Source organism: Equus przewalskii, chromosome 15, assembly GCF_037783145.1.
Source record: "Equus przewalskii isolate Varuska chromosome 15, EquPr2, whole genome shotgun sequence".
Taxonomy (NCBI): domain Eukaryota; kingdom Metazoa; phylum Chordata; class Mammalia; order Perissodactyla; family Equidae; genus Equus; species Equus przewalskii.
Window position 1 is genome coordinate 43,903,676 of NC_091845.1, and position 12,483 is coordinate 43,916,158.

At 42.5% G+C, this 12,483-nt stretch overlaps 1 long non-coding RNA gene across 1 annotated transcript in view; it reads left to right on the forward strand.

Moving 5' to 3' along the window:
* Nucleotides 1-882: 882 nt before the first annotated feature.
* LOC139075960 (uncharacterized) overlaps nucleotides 883-12,483 on the forward strand; it is a 98,759-nt gene continuing 87,158 nt past the window's right edge. Inside the window, exon 1 of the long non-coding RNA XR_011527028.1 lies at nucleotides 883-1,004. This is a non-coding gene — a long non-coding RNA (uncharacterized lncRNA). The remainder of the gene's footprint in view (nucleotides 1,005-12,483) is intronic.

Here is a 12,483-nt window from a genome sequence, read left to right on the forward strand (position 1 = left end):
CGCTCCAACCTCTGTTCCCCATTCTGATCAGCCGGGTAACGCGTCCTTCGCCCCTGAGGGCCTTTCTAGCCGGGATGTGACTCAGTGTTGAAGCTGGGAGACTTGGCCCATTGATACTTGGGTTTCTCTGGGCGCGGGACAAGTGACAAGGAGGTCGACCCGAAAAGATAGTTTACTCGTAAAGTTTCTGGCACAAATGCTAGATAGGGAACCTTTGAGGAAGCTGAGAATCTAGCCATTATAAATTGGATAGGGGGAGGGGGAGAAGCATCTGATATAAAAAGAAACACCTTGCTACCGTTAGCACCCCGCCTTTCTCCAAACCGCAAAGGTCGGGGAAATTGCATGAATAAAGTGTAAGTCCGTCTGGAGGAAAAATGCTCGGTTAAAAAAACACACCTCTTTAATAGGAAGGTGGGTAAATTTTGCATTTCCAGGTGTTAATCTTGATGATACCGCCACATTAAAATTGGAAGTTGATTGTGACAACGCAGATAGAATTTCCACAATTAAAAATAAATAAATAGTCTTCTTCCCCTCCCCCCTTCCCCTCACCCTCCTTCAGCTATTCCAGCAAGGACTGGAGACCCGGAGGCTGTAGCCCGGGGTAGGCGGCGGGGCCACTTGTTGCGGCACCACCAAGCGGATCTGGCGGAGATTCAGAATTAAAACCCCTTCTCCCTGATGAGTACGCTCCAGAAGCCCAGGCAGGCGGCGAGCCCCGGCTCAGTGCCTCCAGCAGATGTGTGTGTGTGTGTGTGTGTGTGTGTGTGTTTTACTTGAACTCTGGACCATCTTTTTGAAATGCTTTGTCTTGCACATCTGGGAATTACTCTGTGCGGTTAAATGCGTGCCGCACGCGCGCGCGCGCGCGCACACACACGCAGGGGGTCGCCCTGCATGGGGGGAGGTGAGTGGCACAGGTGCCTCGGACTTTCCTGGGCTCTGCCCTTGGGAAGCAGAGCGAGGGGGACGGCCTCGATGTGGCTGCCACCATGAGACAGGTAACTCGAAAAGGCCCTCCTCTCGCTGCTTTGGCGTGGGAAGTGGGGAGCTGGGGACGGAGGGACTTGGGCGGTCCAGGTGCGCACACAGCGCCGGCCCCGGGGAAGGGCAGAGGTGTCGGGAGGCAGAGACTGGACAAACGCTGGCGGGTGCTCGGGATTCCGAGTTCATTGTCTGCCGGGTCACGCTCTCTAGACAAAATGCGCGATACCGGAGAGGGAGAGAGGGACACTGACCAAGTGTCGGTGCAGGGCCGACCCGCTCGCCGTGGGAGGGGGACGAGAGGCTCGTCTACACTCGGCTCGCGCGGCAGAATCGCCGGCACCGGGAGGCCACCGCTTTCTAAACCAGGGCGGCCGCCCAGACTTTGCCTTCAGCGTCCTCCGGTGGCACACTTCGGGGCTTGCGGAGCAAAAGCCGAGCGCACGAGCAACTCGCTGTGGGTTTGGAGCGATTGCGTCTTAGGGCTGTGAAAAGCTGCCTCGTGGGGACTTGGGGACGGACAGGTTAACAAAGTGAAGAATTTGTCCTGTTTTTTTTTTTTTTTTTTTAAACCAGGAAATGAAGCTGGTTAGTACTGAGCGCTTGCTTAAAACGCTCTCTACTAGGAATTTGGAGGTGTGTGGGGGTGAGGGTGGAAGGGGTTATGGCAAGGTTTAGGACCACTATGGGAAATACCCAGTTTAAAGCATCTCCCCTCTCGGATCGCGCTCTTGGTAGCTCAACCCAGGTGGAGGCGCCGTTGCGCTCGCGGTCACCTCCCCGCATTATGACGCCTGGCGTGGCCCTGCAACTCCCACGTCCCGGCGGCCAAACCCCTCCGCTCCGGCTGGAACCGGCAAAAGTCTTCGCCCGCCCTCTCTCCTTTAAATGGATCCTTTCCCTTTCATTCAGAGGACGGCTTAACGCCGGCAGGGACCGCAGTGCGACCAGCGGGCACCTCGCCGCCCCTCACCGCCTCCTCTTCGCGGGGCGCCGACTGCGGGACTGCTGCGGCAACCGGACCACAGCCTTCGTGCCTCCCGTCCCCTCCCCCGCGGCCACACCTCAGTCGCATACCGGCCCCCGCCCCCCCCCCCTTGTCCCCATACTCGGCCGCCTTCCCTCCCAGGCGCCAACCCTGCTAGGGCGGGTGGAAGCAGGGGTCCGTGTGCCGGGTTCGTGTGCTGGCGTAGGGGAGCGCACACGACGGCGACCCGCAACCCTACCGCTGCCCCCAGCTCGGGGTCCACCCACGTGGAACCCGCCGGTCCTCACTGGTCCCCGGCGCCAGTCTCCAGAGCTCGGCTGCGGGTGCAGTTCCCTCGAAGCCCCTGGGCGCTCCCACTGGTCTCTATCCGTCCCTGTCTTCACCCTTTGCTAGCGTTTTGGCCAGTAGGGAAGCCCCTTCGTCTCCCGCCTGCACCCCCAGCCATCCCCGGACAAAGCCGCCGGCTTCCCGCACCGGAGCAGGAAGGAGGCACCAGGGAAGAGACGCGCGCAGAGAGCGCCTCCAGGCGCTGGGCCTCGGTGCGGTCCCCGCCCCTGGCCTGCCCACTGGGCGCCGGGCTGGGGCTGCAGGTGCCGCCTGCGCGGGGCAGGCCCCCCACCCACTGTTCCTCCAGCGCCTGCACCCGGCTGCCGCGGCGCTGCAGGCAGGAGGCCCCGCGGCGCCGGTTCCTCCACACCCACGTGCCCCTCGTGTGCGCGCCCCCGGTCTGCAGATGCTACCCGGCTGGCGCCACCGGGATTTCCGGGCAGCCCCACCCTCCCGGGCCGCAACGCTTCGCTCCCTGCATTCGGGGTCTCCTTGGCGTCTCTACTGCAGCATCCAAGACCAGGCGCCGCCTCTGCGAGCCGGGCTGCTTAGCACGCCTGCGGGCCGCTGCCCAAGGGCCGCATCTCTGGTCCCCATCCCTCGCTCACCTTTTCTTGTGGACGGTGGGGTTCAGTCACTGCACCCGGACTGTTCAGCCACCGCCCACGGCCGCCTGGAGGGTGCAGCAGGAGGGCGTTCCCGAGGCGCCAGCACCCTCCTTAAACCCTTCCCAGGCTTTCAGCTCAGCACCTTCATCAGCCCGCTACCCTCCCTGACAGTAGGAGAGGCATAGCTCTCGCTCCCTCTGCTTTCTCTTTCTCACTCTCAAACCGGTGCCCACCTATGTACATACACACCTGACCACCGCGAGGCCACGGCCAGTATCTCCCTCTCGAACTCCTAATTCTAACACGATGCAGCACACATCACGTCCCTGACAGCAAGGTGAGAGAGTGGCACTTATGCACTAGGTGGTTTCTTAAAATTTATGAAATAGTCCTCGGCCCTGGGCCATTGCATTTTTAAGAGGATTCTACTTCATTTAAAAAAATAAATCCCCCAGGAGCATTTGCACATCTAAGGTAATGTTAAAATATTCGGAGATAATCGTAGACTCACATGCAGTTGTTAAGAAACAATACAGAGAGATCTTGCGCACCCTTTGCCCGGTTTGCCACAATGGTCACAATTCCTAAAACTAGTACACTATCACAACCAGGACATTGGCATTGATACAATCCACCCATCTTATTCAGATTGTGCTGGTTTTTCTTGTACTCGTTTGTGAGTGTGTATGTGTGTGGTGCATATTTAGTTCTATACAATTGTATCATATGTGTAGGTACATATCCACCACCACAGTCAAGATACAGAACTGTTCCATCACCACAGCATCCCTCTTGCCCTTTATAACCACACCTGGGTGGGGGTGGGAGGGGCGGCTGACAACCACTAATCTGTTTTTCTATAATTTGGTCGTTTCAAGAATGTTATATAAATAGAATTATACGGTAAACTAGTCTTTTTGGACTGGCTTTATTCACTCAGCATAATTCCTTTGACATTCATCGAAGTCATTATGTGTATCAATAGTTCATTCTTTTTATTGCTGGGTAGTATTCCATGGTATGGAGGTAGAGAAGGGTAAACAGTTTGTTTAACCATTCACTCATTGAGGGGCATCTGGCTTGTCTCTAGATTTTGGCCATTACAAATAAAGCTGCTATGAACATTTGTGGACAGGTCATTGTGTGAACATAAGTTTTCATTTCTCTGAGATAAATGCCCCAGAGGGCAATTGCTGGGTCATATGGTAAGCACATTTGCAGTTTTGTAAGAGACTGCCGTGCTCTTTTCCAGAGGGCCCTGACCATTTTCCATGCCCAACAGCAATGGATGAGTGATCCAGTTTCTCCTCATCCTTGGCAGCATTTGGTGTTGTCACTGTTTTTTATTTTAGGGATTTTGAAAGGTATGGTAATATCACATTGTGGTTTTAATTTGTGTTTCTTTGATGGCTAATGATGTTGAATATGTTCTTATATGCTGATTTGCCATCTCTATACTCTTTTTCTCTGAAACGTTTGTTCATATCTTTTGCCCATTTTCTAGAGTTGTTTTTGTTCTTCCTGTTGTTTTGGGAATTTTTTTTTTCTTCAAAGCACTTTGTTGAGGTGTGATTGACATACAAAAAGCTGTGTATAATTAATGTATACAACTTGACGAGTTTGGAGATAAGTATACACCTATGAAACCATCTCCACAACCTATGCCATAAACGTGTCCATCATCTCTGAAAGTTCCCTCCTGCCCTCTTACTATTTTTCATGATAAGAACAGTTAAGATCTACCCTCTTAGCAAATTTTTATGGTAAAATACAATTAAAAACTATTATACCAAAAAAACCTATAGGCACTATGCTGTATAGTAGATCTCTAGGACTTATTCATCTTGCTAACTGAAAATTTATACCCTTTGAATAATACCTCCCCATTTCTCTCTCCCCCTAGACCCTGGCAACCACCATTCCACTCTCTCCTTCTATGAGTTTGACTAGTTTAGATTCTTCAGATGGGTGTGTTTTCCGCAGCCGTAAAGGGCAAGGAATGACGGGTACACCAAGGCTACTTGTTGTTTAAGCAATCAGAGTTTATTGATAAAGGGGAACAGAACAAGGAGCGGGGAAGCAAACAACAAATCGGTACTTACGACATCCACACCACAGTTAGCCCGGGAAGTCCCAATAGTTTGCACGGCGGGCGGGAGTGCTGATTGTCCGGGTCTGGGGCAGAGCGTCCTCTCCTCAGTGAGACTCCAAATTGTTCTATGCCTGTGACTCCCTTTTATTCTAATGTTTTCTGGGTTCTAACTCGGGGCTTCAGACATTTAGATACTTTGAGTTATTTCTTCTTGTTCCCATGGATGGGATGTTTTTATCTTTTTGTTCCCACAGATGGGATGTTTCTATAATCCAGTCAGGTGCCTGTCGGGGTGGCCAGCCCAGACAAGGAACATGACGCAGGACATTGTCTTAGTAACTTGTGCCTTGGGGTCAGGGTCGAAGTGGCCATCTTTGGCCCCGATCCCAGACACATTCTTTCATGTAGGCCCCAGATCCCTGCGTCCCCGGAAGGTGGGGAGGTTAGTGAACTCTGTACAGAGTGGTATCATATCCTTCTATGTCTATTTTATTTAGCATAATTTTCTTCAGGTTCGTCCATGTTGTCACGAATGCCAGGATTTCCTTCTTTTTTTAAGGCTGAATAATATTCCATTGTATGTATATACCACATTATCTTTATCCATTCATCCATCAATGGACATTTAAGTTACTTCTGTGTGTTGCTACTGTGAATAATGCTGCAGTGAACATGGGAGCACAGATGTCTCTTTGAGATCCTGATTTCAATTCCTTTAGATATATACCTAGAAGTGTGATGCATCATATGGTAGTTGTATTTTAAATTGTTTTTAGGGATCACTGTACTGTTTTTCATAGTGGCTGCATCAATTTACATTCCCACCAACAGTGTATAAGGGTTCCCTTTTCTCCACATCCTGGCCAATACTTGTTATCTTTTGGGGGTTTATTTTGTTAATAGCTATCTTAACAGGTGTGAGGTGATAGCTCATTGTGGCTTTGATTTGCATTTCCCTGATGATTAGTGATGTTGAACACCTTTTCGTGTACCTGTTCCCCATTTGTATGTCTTCTTTTGAGAATGTCTATTCAATTCTTTTGCCTTTTTTTTTTTTTTTTTTTTTTTTTGCTGAGGAAGATTCACCCTGAGCTAACATCTGTGCCAATCTTCCTCTATTTTTTAGTATGTGGACCACGAGCACAGCATGGCTGCTAACAGAGCAGTGTAGGTCCATGCCTTGGAACCGAACCTGGGCCACCGAAGTGGAGCATGCTGAACTTAACCATTAGGCCACTGGGGCTGGCCCCCTTTGCCAATTTTTCATAGGGTTATTTGGGGGTGCTTTTTGCTGTTGAACTGTAGGAGTTCCTTATATATTTTAGATATTAACCCCTTATCAGATATATGTTTTGCAAATATTTTCTCCCATTGTGTGGGTTGCCTTTTTCGTTTTGTTGATTGTTTGCTTTGTTGCACAGAAATTCTTTAGTTTGACATAGTCCCACTTGTCTACTTTTGCTTTTGGCGTCATATCCAAGAAATCATTGCCAAGACCAATGTCAAGTAGCTTTCTCCTATGTTTTCTTCCAGGAGTTTTATGGTTTCAGGTCTCATGTTTAAGTCTTTAATCCTTTCTTTTTTCCAGAATTTTCCCTAATACTTTATTTTTTGTTATTGAGGTCATAATTGTTTACAACATTGTGAAATTTCAGTTGTACATTATCATTTATCAGTAACCATATAAATGTACCCCTTTACCCCTTATGCCCACCCCCCAAGCCCCTTCCGCCTGGTAACCACTTAACTGTTCTCTTTGTCTGTGTGTTTGTTTATCTTCCACACATGAGTGAAATCGTATGGTGTTTGTCTTTCTCTGGCTTATTTCGCTTAACATAACACCCTCAAGATCCACTCATGTTGGTGCAATTGGGAAGACTTTGTGTTTTTTTTTTATGGCTGAGTAGTATTCCATTGTGTATATATGCCACATATTCTTTATCCACTCATCTGCTGATGGGCATTTGGGTTGCTTCCACGTCTTGGCTATTATGAATAATGCTGCAGTGAACATAGAGGTGCATAGGTCTCTTTGTGTTGTTGATTTCAAGTTCTTTGGATAAATACCCAGTAGTGGGATAGCTGGGTCATATGGTATTTCTATTTTTAATTTTTTGAGAAGTCTCCATACTGTTTTCCATAGCGGCTGCACCAGTTTGTGTTCCCACCAGCAGTGTATGAGGGTTCCCCTCTCTCCACAACCTCTCCAACATTTGTTATTTTTTGTCTTGGTGATTATAGCCATTCTAACAGGTGTAAGGTGGTATCTTAGTGTAGTTTTGATTTGCATTTGCCTAATAATTAGTGATGTTGAACATCTTTTCAGGTGCCTAGTGGCCATCTGTAATCTTCTTTGGGGAAATGTCTGTTCATATCCTCTGCCCATTTTTTGATTGGGTTGTTTGTGTTTGTGTTGTTCAGTGGTGTGAGTTCCTTATATAGTATGGAGATTAACCCTTTATTGGATATATGATTTGCAAATATTTTCTCCCAATTGGTGGGTTGTCTTTTCATTTTGATCCTGGTTTCCTTTGCCTTGCAGAAGCTCTTTAGTCTGATGAAGTCCTACTTGTTTATTTTTTCTTTTGTTTGCCTTGTCCAAGTAGACATGGTATTCGAAAAGATCTTTTTAAGACTGATGTCAAAGAGTATACTACCTATATTTTCTTCTAGAAATTTTATGGTTTCAGATCTTACCCTCAAGTCTTTGATCTGTTTTGAGTTTATTTTTGTGTATGGTGAAAGATAATGGTCTACTTTCATTCTTTTGCATGTGCTGTCCCGTTTTCCCAACACCATTTATTGAAGAGACTTTCTCCATTGTATGTTCTTAGCACCTTTGTTGAAGATTAGCTGACCGTGGATGTGTGCTTTTATTTCTAGCCTTTCAATTCTGTTCCATTGACCTGTGTGCCTGTTTTTGTACCAGTACCCTGCTGTCTTGATTACTATAGTTTTGTCGTATGTTTTGAAGTCAGGGATTGTGATGCCTCCAGCTTTGCACTTTTTTCTCAGGATTGCTTTAGCTATTCAGAATCTTTTGTTGCCCCGTATGAATTTTAGGATTCTTTGTTCTATTTCCATGAAGAAAGTCATTGGGATTCTGATTGGGATTGCATTGAATCTATAGGTTGCTTTAGGTAATATGGACATTTTAACTATATTAATTCTTCCAATCCATGTGCATGGAGTATCTTTCCATTTCTTTATGTCATCATCAACTTCTTTCAGTAACGTCTTATAGTTTTCATTGTATGGGTCTTTCACCTCCTTGGTTAAATTTATTCCTACATATTTTATTCTTTTTGTTGTGATTGTAAAAGGGATTGTATTCTTGAGTTCTCTTTCTGTTAGTTCATTATTAGAGTATAGAAATGCAACTCATTTTTGTAAGTTGATTTTGTACCCTACAACTTTGCTGTAATTGTTGATTTTTCTAATAGTTTTCCGATGGATTCTTTAGGGTTTGCTATCTATAAAATCATGTCATCTGCAAACAGTGAGAGTTTCACTTCTTCATTTCTTTAATCCTTTTTGAGTTAATTTTTGTGTATAGTGTAAGATAAGGATCCAATTTCATTCTTTTTGTGTGGATATCCAGTTTTCCCAGCACTATTTATTGAAGAGACTATCCTTTCCTCATTGTATATTCTTGGCACCTTTGTTGAAGATCGGTTGATTGTATATGTGTGGGTGTATTTCTGTTCTCTTTATTCTGTTTTGTTGGTCTATTTTTATGCAGTACCATACTATTTTGATTACTGTTGCTTTGTAATTTATTTTAAAATCAGGAAGTGATGCCTCCAGCTTTTCTTCTTGCTCAAAATTTCTTTGGCTATCCAGGATCTTTGTGGTTCCTTATGAATTTTAGGATTTTTTTTTCCTATTTCTGTAAGGCAGGCAATTAGGATTTTGATAGGGATTGCATTGAATTTATAGATCTCTTTGGGTAGTATGGGCATTTTAATAATATTAATTCTTCCAATCCATGAACATGGGATGTCTTTCCATTTATTTGTGTCTACTTCAATTTCTTTCATCAGTGTTTTATAATGATGTACATCAGTGTACAAGTCTTTCACCTCCTTGGTTAAGTTTACTGCTAAGTATTATATTTGATGCTATTATAAATGAAATTATTTTCTTAATTTCTTTCTCAGATAGTTTGTTGTTGGTGTATAGAAATGCAACTGATTTTTGTTTGTTGATTTTGTATCCTGAAACTTTATTAAATGTATTTATTAGTTCTAACAGGTTGATTTTTTTGTGTGTGGAGTCTTTAGAGTTTCCTACATATAAGATCATGTCACTTGCAATCAGAGACCATTTTACTTCTTCCTTTCTGATTCAGATGACTTTTATTTCTTTTTTCTTGCCTAATTGCTCTGGCTAAGACTTCCAGTACTATACTGAATGGAAGTGGCATCCTTGCCTTATTCCAGATCTTAGAGGAAAAACTTTCAGTTTTTATCATTAAGTATGCTGTTAGATGTGGGCTTTTTGTATATGGCCTTTATTGTATTGAGGTGAGTTCCTTCTATACCTAAATTGCTGAGAGTTTTTATCATGAAAAGATGTTGAATTTTGTCAAATGCTTTTTCTGCATCTATTGAGGTGATTGTGTGATTTTTATCCTTCATTCTGTTAACGTGGTATATCATACTGCATGATTTGCATACGTTGAACCATCCTTGTATGCCAGGGATAAATCCCTCTTAGTCATGTATAATATTTTCAGTGTGCTGTTTAATTTGGTTTGCTAATATTTTCTTGAGGATTTTTGCATCTAGGTTCATCAGGGTTATTGGCTTGTAGTTTTCTTTTCTTGTGGTGTCTTTGTCTGATTTTGGTATCAGGGTGATGCTGGCCTTATAAAATGAGTTTGGAAGTGTTTCCTCTTCTATTTTTTGGAAGAATTTTAAAAGGGTTGGTATTAATTCTGCTTTAAATGTTTGGTAGAATTCACCTGTGAAACCATCTGGTCCTGGGCTTTCCTTTCTTGAGAGGTTTTTGATTACTGATTCAATCTCTTTATTTTTTTACTGCTCTGTTCAGGCTTTCTATTTCTTCTTGATTCAGTCATGGTAGGTTTTGTTTCTAGAAATTTATCCATTTTCTTCTGGGTTGTCCATATCTTTGGCATATAATTGTTCATAATTGTCCTTTATGATCTTTTTTATTTCTGTGACATCAGATGTAATGTCTCTTCTTTCATTTATGATTTTATTTATTTGAGTTTTCTCTCTTTTTCCTTAGTGTAGCTAAGGGTTTGTCAATTTTGCTTATCTTCTCAAAAACCAACTCCTAATTTCATAAAATTTTTTTATTGTTTTTCTATTTTTATTTCATTTATTTATGCTCTAATCTTTATTATTTTTTTCCTTCTGCTAACTGTGGGCTTAGTTTGTTCTTCTTTTTCTAGTTCCTTCACATATAAAGTTGAGTTGTTAATTTGAGATCTTTCTTCTTTTTTAATGTATGCATTTATTGCTATTAATTTTACTCTTAGTATTGCTTTTGCTGAATCCTTTAAGTTTTGGTATGTTGTGTTTTTGTTTTCATTTGTCTCAAGGTATTTTTTAAATTCCCTTTTGATTTCCTCTTTGACCCAACGGTTGCTCAAGAATGTGTTGTTTAATTTCCATGTATTTGTGACTTTTCCTGTTTTCCTTTTGTTACTGATTTCTAGTTTTATTCCATTGTTTTCAGAAAAGATACTTGGAACGATTTCAGTTTTCTTAAATTTGTAAAGACTTGTTTAATGACCTACCATGTGATCTATCCTGGAGAATGTTCTGTATGCACTTGAGAAGAATGTATATTCTGCTGCTGTTGGATGGAATGTTCTGTATATGGATGTTAGGTACATTTGGTCCATAGCGTTAATCAAGTCTGCTGTTTCCTTATTGATTTTCTGTCTGGGTGACCTATCATTATGGAAAATGGGATATTAAAGTCACATAATATTATTGTATTGTTGTCTATTTCTCCCTTCAGATCTGTCAATGTTTACTTTATATGTTTAAGTGTTCTTATGTTGAGGGCATATATACTTATAGTTGTTATATATTCCTGTTGAATTGACATTTTTATCATTAAGTAATGACCTTCTTTGTCTCTTGTGACAGTTTTTGACTGAAAGTCTTTTTTCATATTGTATAAATATAGCCACCCTTGCTCTCTTTTGGATACCATTTGCATAGAATATCTTTTTCCATCACTTCACTTTCAGCTATGTATGTCCTTATATCTAAAGTGAGTCTCTTGTAAATAGCATATAGTTGGATTTTGTGTTTTATCCGTTCAGCTGCTCTATATCTTTTGATTAGTGAGTTTAATCAACTTACATTTAAGATAATTGTTGATAGTTAAGGACTTACTGTTGTGTTTTGTTACTTGTTTTCTGTCTTTTTTGTAGTCCATCATTCCTCTCTTCCTCTGTTGCTTTCTTCCACTATAATCTGATGTTGCTGTTTTTTTATAATGATATACTTTCATTCTTTTCTCCTTATGTTTTTTGTATCTACTGTTGGTTTTTTCTTTGTGGTTACCATGAGGATTGCATACAGTTTATTATTATAATAGTCTATTTTAAGCTGATAACAACTTAAGGTCAACTGCATAAAAAAACTCTACACTTTTAGTCTCCCCTCCTTTGTTTTATTTATGTCGGAATTTACTGCTTTTTACATTGTATATCCATTAACAAATTTCTGTGGTTGTAGTTATTCTTAATGCTTTTGTCTTTTAACTTTTATACTAGAATTTAAAACAATTTATGTACCACCATTATAGTATTACATTATTCTGTATTTGTCTATGTATTTACCTTTATTAGTGATATTTATACTTTCATATGCTTTGGTGTTACTGTTTAACATCCTTTTGTTTCAACTTGAAGAACTCCCTTTAGTACTTCTCGTAAGGTAGTCTAGTGGTGATGAAATCCTTGAGTTTTGTTAGTCTTGGAAAGTCTTCTCTCTCCTTCAGTTTTAAAGGGCAGTTTTTCTGGGTATAACATTCTTGGTTGACAGTTTTTGTCTTTCAGCACTTTGAATATATCATCCCACTCTTTCCTGGCCTGCAGTTTCTGCTGAGAAATCCACTGATAGTCTTATGGGGGTTCCCTTGTACATGACAAGTCACTTTTCTCTTGCTGCTTTCAAAACTCTCTCTTTGTCTTTGACTTTTCACATTTTAATTATAGTGGGTCTTGGTGTTGACCTCTTTAGGTTCAACTTTTTTGAGGTCATTTTGGCTTCATGAATCTGGCTGTCCATTTCCCTCTGCAGATCTGGGAAGTTTTCAACCATTATTTCTTCAGGTAAGCTTTCTTCCCCTCACCTCCTTTTTTCTCTTCTCCTTCTAGGACTTCCATAATGTCTACATTGGTTTTCTTATGGTTCTCATAAATCTTGTAGGCTTTTTTCACTCTTTTTCATTTTTTTTTCTTTTTATTCTCTGACTGGATGATTTCAAAT